Source organism: Salvelinus namaycush, chromosome 27 (assembly GCF_016432855.1).
Source record: "Salvelinus namaycush isolate Seneca chromosome 27, SaNama_1.0, whole genome shotgun sequence".
In the NCBI taxonomy this organism is placed as follows: domain Eukaryota; kingdom Metazoa; phylum Chordata; class Actinopteri; order Salmoniformes; family Salmonidae; genus Salvelinus; species Salvelinus namaycush.
The window spans coordinates 19,667,332-19,676,834 of NC_052333.1; positions in this window are offsets into that span (position 1 = coordinate 19,667,332).

A 9,503-nucleotide genomic window follows, 5' to 3' on the forward strand; every position below is an offset into this window, starting at 1 on the left:
TCTCTCTCACTCGCTTCTTCCCTCTCCCCCTCTCTCTCTCCCATTCACTTTCTTCATTTCATAATTTAATTGATTCCTCTCCTACTGTGTTGATTACTTTTCTCTGAGTCCTTCTCCTCATTACTCTCCACTTTACCAGGCTCCATAATGGCCCTTCATTTCCTGCTATGTAAAGTGGCTATACAAACTCTTGTTCACACACAACTAAACCCTTCAGGAAATATACAACACTCTTCTGCCCGCAGGGCTTAGAGGTCCAGTTCATTATTAGTAATATAAGCTTCATGGACCTTTGGAGTTTACACAGGTTGAATCTTACATGGCAATCAATACCCTATATAGGGCCCTACTTTGACCAGAGCCCTATGGGTAGTGCACAAAAGTAGTGCACTATATAGGTGATAGGGTGGCATTTTTGGATGCAAGCACAGTAATGATGTGCCTACGTTGATGATGCGCCTAGATATCCCCTTAATCATCTCTAATCCTAAGTGTCACAACCACATTGATTGATGGGGCAGAGATAAATCCTTATCGTAAAACATTACATCAAAACAACCCGGGCACATGTCGTGGAAATTCTTATACAGGGACACCCAAAGTCAATCTTAAATGAATCATTGTTTATTGTCACAGTGCTGGAGAGGTTTCAACCAACTCAATGCACCATGTACACATGTCAATCAGGAGCTTTGCCTGGCCAGTCCCAGCAGTTGTCTTATACAGTAGGGAGAACAAGTATTTGATACACTGCCGATTTTGCAGGTTTTCCTACTTACAAAGCATGTAGAGGTCTGTACTTTTTATCATAGGTACACTTCAACTGTGAGAGACGGAATCTAAAACAAAAATCCAGAAAATTACATTGTATGATTTTTAAGTAATTAATTTGCATTTTATTGCATGACATAAGTATTTGATCACCTACCATCCAGTAAGAATTCCGGCTCTCACAGACCTGTTAGTTTTTCTTTAACCTTTTCTCAATAGGGGGGGCGCTATTTCCACTTTGTAAAAAATCGTTCCCAAATTAAACTGCCTCGTACTCAATTCTTGCTCGTACAATATGCATATTATTATTACTATTGGATAGAAAACTCTCTAGTTTCTAAAACCCTTTGAATTATATCTGTGAGTAAAACAGAACTCATTTTGCAGCAAACTTCCTGTCAGGAAGTGAGAAATCTGAAATCGAGGGCTCTGTTCCAGGGTCAGTTTATTAATTTGCAAACATTAATTTTAATGTTTGTGCTTTTCTTATAACTAATATAAGCGCCTATAACAAACAGGACACTTCGAGTGACCCTCCTTCAAGATGGCCGTACTTCTTCATTACACAAAGGAATAACCTCAACCAATTTTTAAAGACTGTTGACATCCAGTGGAAGCGGTAGGAACTGCAAGCAGATCCCTTAGAAATCTGGTTTCCCAATGAAATCTCATTGAAAAGAGAGTGACCTCAAAAAAAAAATCTGAATGGTTTGTCCTCGGGGTTTCGCCTGCTAAATAAGTTATGTTATACTCACAGACATGATTCGAACAGTTTTAGAAACTTCAGAGTGTTTTCTATCCAAATCTACCAGTTATATGCATATCATATCTTCTGGGCCCGAGAAGCAGGCAGTTTAATTTGGGCATGCATTTCATCCAAAATTCCGAATGCTGCCCCCTACCCTAGAGAAGTTAAGGAAGTGATTGAGGTGGAGACTGGGTTTGGGGATTCCAACCTATGGTTGGAATGGGTTCAGTATACGGCCAGATCAGTAGCTAAAGAAGAATGTTATGCCTGCGACACAGCCAAACCTCAGTTGACAACCATCCTCTTTCCACTCGATGGAATTAATTCACCCAGGGGAATGGCCTGTATGGTAAAGCTGTTCATGAAGGCAGGGAAGCCAGACAATGACAGTTGCACTGATCTGCATTATCTGTATCCCCATGTACCCATTATATCCGGACTTCCCCGTTTCACAGTAGCAGAAGGAAACTATTATTGTATGGCTCGATACAGCACACACGGATGGGACTTAGGGGAGGTAAGAACATGCAATAGGACAGAGAATGTTACAACCAATGAGACAATGAGGGACCTGACTGGGTGGTTGAGTTCCGTGGACTTTAGTAAGATAAAATGGCCTAGAGCAGATGTCTGGTGGTTGTCTGGAGGTATTAAGCTGTGGCCTAACCTGCCTACAAATTGGACCGGTATTTGTGCATTAGTACAGTTAGGCATAACCTTCACTCTTATCAAACACAAAAACCTAGTGCCAGGTAAAAGAGAGAGAAGGAGTGCTCCGCCAGAATCTTTTGACAATAGAGTTTACTTTGATAGCATTGGGGTTCCAAGGGGGGTGCATAATGAGTTTAACTTCTTGACGCTAGGGATCAGAATTTTTATTTATTTTAAATAACGTTCCCAAGGTAAACGGACTATTTCTCAGGTCCAGATCGTAGAATATGCATATAATTTACAGATTATGATAGAAAACACTCCAAAGTTTCCAAAACTGTCAAAATATTTTCTGTGAGTATAACAAAACTGATTTTGCAAGGCGAAAACCTGAGGAAATCTAACCCGGAATTGTTTTTGTTTTTTTAATCTGTGTTTCATTGCCCGTCTTTCTTCCATTTAAAGGGGTATCAACCAGATTCCTTTTCCAATGGCTTCCTCAGGCTGTGACCAGGCTTTAGACATAGTTTCAGGCTTTTATTTTGAAAAATGAGCGAGATTTTTCAAAACTAGTCAGGTGTCCTTTGATTAGTTCCTGCGCGCGAGAGGGGTAGCTCTCCATTTTCTTTCTCTCTTTTATTGAATAGGTTACGGTCCGGTTGAAATATTATCGATTATTTATGTTAAAAACAACCTGAGGATTGATTATAAAAAACATTTGACATGTTTCTACGAACATTACGGATATCTTTTGGAATTTTCGTCGAACGGAACGAGGCTGTGGTTTTCTGAACATAACGCGCAACCCAAATGGCGTTTTTTTTGTTATAAAAGTAATATTTATCGAACAAAAAGAACATTTATTGTGTAACTGGGAGTCTCTTGAGTGCAAACATCCGAAGATTATCAAAGGTAAGCGATTAATTTGATTGCTTTTCTGACTTTATTGACCATGCTAATTTGGGGCTAGCTGTTCTAGCATTGATTGATACACTCACAAAAGCTTGGATTGCTTTCGCTGTAAAGCATATTTTCAAAATCTGACACGATAGGTGGATTAACAACAAGCAACAATACCATAGCTGTGTTTTGGTATATTTCACTTGTGATTGCATGATTATAAATATTTTTAGTAATATTTTTGAATCTGATACTTTAGGGAATTTTCTTTTGCCTTTCAGGACCGGAACGAGGCTGTGGTTTTCTGAACATAACGCGCAACCCAAATGGCGTTTTTTTGTTATAAAGCACTGCCTAGGGGTTCCACTAGATGTCAACCATCAATAGAAATTATAATGAGACTTCTATGGTGTTGTGGGAGTGAATGATAGCAGAATCAGTCAGGTGTCTGGCAGTCAGCCATTTTCTGATCATGCTTATTCCTCATGGTAGTCACTTGCGTTCCATTGCTCACGAAGACAAGAAAGAATACTCCGGTTGGAACTTTATTGAAGCTATATGTTAAAGCTAGGAATCAGATATTAGCTAGATTGGAATCAAGCATCTTCTGGTGATCAACTCTCAATAAAAATGTAGACTGGATGAATTATATCTATTATAACCAACAGTGTTTCATCAATTATACAAGAGATGCAATAAAATGATTAGCAGAACAGACAGAGGCAGTTTAGTTTGGTGACATGGCAGAATAGAATATTATTGGATATGTTACTGGCTGAGAAGGGAGGTGTATGTGTGATATTTGGAACAATGTGCTGTACTTTCATCCCAAATAACACAGCTCCAGACAGATCAGTGACCAAGGCCCTGGCTGGTTTAACTACATTAGCTCACGAATTAGTGGAGAACTCTGGGGTGGATAATTCTCTGACAAATTGGTTTGACAGTATGTTTGGTGAATGGAAAATTCCTTCACTTACGAGGAGCCCATGTTGGATGAGACCATTTTTCATGTTTAACCTTTCTAGCGCAGGCGTTCCGCTAGCGAGACCCCTCGACAACATTCCGCTGAAAAGGCAGCGAGGGAAATTCAAAAATATTTTTTTGAAATATGTAACTTTCACACATTAACAAGTCCAATACAGCAAATGAAAGATAAACATCTTGTTAATCTACCCATCGTGTCCGATTTCAAAAAGGCTTTACAGCGAAAGCACAACATATGATTATGTTAGTTCAGAGCCAAGTCAAAAAACACACAGCCATTTTTCCAGACAAAGATAGGAGTCGCAAAAAGCAGAAATATAGATAAAATTAATCACTAACCTTTGATGATATTCATCAGATGACACTCATAGGACATGTTACACAATACATGTATGTTTTGTTCGATAATGTGCATATTTATTTCCAAAAATCTCAGTTTACATTAGCGCATTACGTGCAGTAATGTTTTGATTCCAAAACATCCGGTGATCTTGCAGATAGCCACAGAAATCCCAGAAATACTCATAATAAACATCGATAAAAGATACAAGTGTTATTCACAGAATTAACCTCTTGAGCCTATGGGGGCGCCATTTCGACTTTGTAAAAATGAGTTCCCAAATTAAACTGCCTCGTACTCAATTCTTGCTCGTACAATATGCATATTATTATTACTATTGGATAGAAAACACTCTCTAGTTTCTAAAACCGTTTGAATTATTTCTCTGGGTGAAACAGAACTCATTCTGCAGCACATTTCCTGTCAGGGAGTGAGATTTCAGAAATCAAGGTCCCTGTTCTGAGGTCAGTTTATAAGTCCCCATGTAAGCCATCGGGCTACATGCACTGCATACGTCTTCCTCTAGATGTCAGTAAGCGGTGAGAATTTGAATGGAGTGGATTGCGCAATCTGGGACCCTATATAAGACCGTGGAACGGAAGTACCGTCCTTTTCAACGGTGCGCCTGGCGCAAGAAGACATCACAATGGCGTCCTGCAAACGCTTTCGTTTTAGTAGTTCTATATCTCCGGTCATGTTTTTATTCGTTATAGGTGTTAAAGACATCATAAGGTAGTTAATTTAAACCGACTTATAGCAGTTTATAGCAGTTTATTGCGATTTTCTGGGATTTCTTTGTCATGCGCTTTCACGAGTTGGACACTTCTCCAGTGGGTGGCTATCGTTAGCTGCTATTTCGACAGGAGAAGAGGACATCTTTCAACCAAAAGACGATTGTTCTGGAGAAAGGACACCTTGCCCAAGATTCTGATGGAAGCTCAGCTAATAGTAAGCAGTCTTTATGCTGTTAATTCGTACTTATGTTGACAAATGTCAAATAATAATTCCGCCATGAATTATGGTGCGGTCTCGCTTTAGCGCACGCTGTATTGCGCAGTAACGTTAATTTTAAAAATCTAACACAGCGATTGCATTAAGAACTAATTTATCTTTCATTTGCTGTCCAACTTGTATTTTTTAGTCAAGTTTATGAATAGTTTTCGATTAGAATAGGTGCCTCTCCAAGATGGCGCCGGACAGATTGCTTGACGTTTTGGCCACTAATCACATTGTATAACCACGATTTGTGCCGCTAAATATGCACATTTTCGAACAAACTCTATATGCATTGTGTAATATGATGTTATAGGACTGTCATCTGAAGAATTCTGAGAAGGTTAGTGAAAAAATTAATATCTTTTGGTGGTTTATACGTTATCGCTATGTTTGGCTTGAATCAATGCTGTTGTGATGTTTGCTATTGTGGTAAGCTAATATAACGCTATATTGTGTTTTCGCTGTAAAACACTTAGAAAATCTGAAATATTGTCTGGATTCACAAGATCTGTGTCTTTCAATTGCTGTACGCTGTGTATTTTTAAGAAATGTTTTATGATGAGTAATTAGGTAATACACGTTGCTCTCTGTAGTTATTCTAGTCGCTTTGGTGAGAGTTGTGATGGTGGCTGCAATGGTAAACTATGATTTATACCTGAAATATGCACCTTTTTCTAACAAAACATATGCTATACAATAAATATGTTATCAGACTGTCATCTGATGAAGTTGTTTCTTGGTTAGTGGCTATTTATATCTTTATTTGGTCGAATTTGTGATAGCTAGTGATGGAGTAAAAAACTGGTGGAGTAAAAAAAGTGGTGTCTTTTGCTAACGTGGTTAGCTAATAGATTTACATATTGTGTCTTCCCTGTAAAACATTTTAAAAATCAGAAATGATGGCTGGATTCACAAGATGTGTATCTTTCATCTGGTGTCTTGGACTTGTGATTTAATGATATTTAGATGCTAGTATTTACTTGTGACGCTATGCTAGGCTATGCTAGTCAGCTTTTTTACTGATGGGGGTGCTCCCGGATCCGGGTTTGGGAGGAATTAGAGGTTAAAGATAGACTTCTCCTTCTCCAGATTTCAAAAAAACTTTACGGAAAAAGCATAATCTGAGTACGGCGCTCAGAGCCCAATCCAGCCAAAGAAATTTCCGCCATGTTGGAGTCAACAGAAGTTAGAAATAACATGATAAATATTCACTTACCTTTGATGATCTTCATCAGAATGCACTCCCAGGAATCCCAGTTCGACAATAAATGACTGATTTGTCCAATAAAGTTCCATAAAGTCCATAATTTATGTCCAAATAGCCACTAGTTGTTAGCGTGTTCAGCCCAATAATCCATCTTCATGAGCACTAGGTCCTGATAAAAACTTAAAAAGTTTCGTTACAGGTTGTAGAAACATATCAAACGATGTATGGAATCAATATTTAGGATGTTTTTAACATAAATCATCAATACTTTTCCAACCGGAGAATTCCATTGTCTGTAGCAAAGGACTGGAACGAGAGCTAACTCTGTCGTGAGCGTGCGTCACGAGCCCGAGACACTCTGCCAGACCACTGACTCAAACAGGTCTCATGAGCCCCTCCTTTATAGCAGAAGCCTGAAACAAGTTTCTAAAGACGGTTGACATCTAGTGGAAGCCTTAGGAAGTGCAACTTCACCCCATAGACACTGTGTATTCGGTAGGCCAAGCTTTGAAAAACTACAAACCTCAGATTTCCCACTTCCTGGTTGGACTTATCTCAGGTTTTCGCCTGCCATATGAGTTCTGTTATACTCACAGACATCATTCAAAAGGTTTTAGAAACTTCAGTTTTTTTTATCCAATACTACTAATAAAATGCATATATTAGCATCTGGGACAGAGTAGCAGACAGTTTACTCTGGGCACGCATTTCATGCAAAAGTGAAAATGCTGCCCCCTATCCCAAACAGGTTAAACTGTTTTTTGTTGAAGATCTAGGACAGTCATTAATGAGGATAAGATGTAAATACATATATTGGTTTTGTGTGGTTGATTTTGAGTGACATTGATAATTTTAATAAAAATAGATGTGTAATTGTGTGTATAATATTTATTCTAAGGGTGGATTGTTATGGAGATTCATATGTTTAAGGTAATGGTAAGATAATGACTAAATTATTTATAATTTCAAATTAATGTTAAGGTAATAACTAACAGTATTCCACCCTGTCACTGGATAATGGAGTGAGATGTATTTGAATCATAAGACTAGAATTGTGCATAGAAAAAGAGGAATTGTTTAACTTCTTATGGTTGCAGGGGCAGTATTGAGTAGCTTGGATGAAAGGTGCACAGAGGTGCCCAGAGTAAACGGCCTGCTCCTCAGTCATAGTTGCTAATATATGCATATTATTATTAGTATTGGATAGAAAACACTCTGAAGTTTCTAAAACTGCACGCTATTCATCCAAAGTGAAAATGCTGCCCCCTATCCCTAAAAAGTTTAAAACATTCTAAAGATTGATTCAATACATTGTTTGACATGTTTCTACTGACTGTTACTTTTAGTGAACGTGCTTCCTGACGTTGGATTTGTTTACCAAACACGCTACAAAAATAGCTATTTGTACATAAATGATGGACATTACCGAACAAAACAAACATTTCTTGTGGAAGTGGGAGTCCTGGGAGTGCATTCTGACGAAGATCAGCAAAGGTAAGTGAAGATTTATAATGCTTTTTATGAGTTTTGTTGACTGCACAATTTGGCGGGTAACTGTATGTCTTGCTTTTGTTGCTGAACGCTGTTTTCAGATTATTGAATATTGTGTTTTGCCGTAAAGCTTTTTGAAATCTGACACAGCGGTTGCATTAACTTCTTGACGCTAGGGGAATTTGTCTGCCTTTCAGGAACGGAATGAGGCTGTGGTTTTCTGAACATAACGCGCAACCCAAATGGCGTTTTTTTGTTATGGTGGAACAATGGTGGAACAAACTCCCTCACGACGCCAGGTCAGCGGAGTCAATCACCACCTTCCGGAGACACCTGAAACCCCACCTCTTTAAGGAATACCTAGGATAAGATAAAGTAATCCTTCTAACCCCCCCCCCCTTAAAAGATTTAGATGCACTATTGTAAAGTGGTTGTTCCACTGGATATCATAAGGTGAATGCACCAATTTGTAAGTCGCTCTGGATAAGAGCGTCTGCTAAATGACTTAAATGTAAATGTAAATGTAAATGTATAAAACTAATATTTATCGAACAAAAATAACATTTATTGTGTAACTGGGAGTCTCGTGAGTACAAACATCCGAAGATTATCAAAGGTAAGCGATTAATTTTATTGCTTTTCTGACTTTCGTGACCATGCTAATTTGGGGCTAGCTGTTCTAGCATTGATTGATACACTCACAAAAGCTTGGATTGCTTTCGCTGTAAAGCATATTTTCAAAATCTGACACGATAGGTGGATTAACAACAAGCTAAGCTGTATTTTGGTATACAGTGATCCCTCGCCACTTCGCGGTTCACTTATCGCGGATTCGCTATTTCGCGGATTTTTTTTTTTTGGTGCATTGTGCTCTGCATTCTGATTCGCTAAAAACTCACTCCCGCTTCTTGTATCAAAACATGCTACGAATTGTGCTATCATTTTGTCGTCTCGTGCAGTTATGTGTACGTACATAAAACAGCTTGGCAAATTTACATTAAGTTGGCCAAATTATCTTGTAATTTCGAACATCTCCTAAACCCATAATGTCGACGAAACGGCCTGAACTTAAGCGAGTAGCTGAGGAATGGGACCCTTTGATGAGCCGTTCATTACAGTTCTCCAACGTAATCGATGGTGGCATGTCGGTGTACAAGGATCTTTTTGCAAAGAAGAAAAAAGAGCGACAACAGCTGCCTATCACTATGTTCTTCTCCCGAACAAACACACCTGCACCGCGGGCTTCAGAAGAAGAGAACACTGCAGAGCGCAGTCAGGATGCAGCGGCCCAGTCTGAAGAGCAGTGAAACGGCCTACACGTGAGTCACTGTATTTGTATACATGTAATAGTTGCTAATTGTAAAAAAAAAAAAAGTTTTCTATTTCGCGGATTTCACTTATCGCGGGTCATT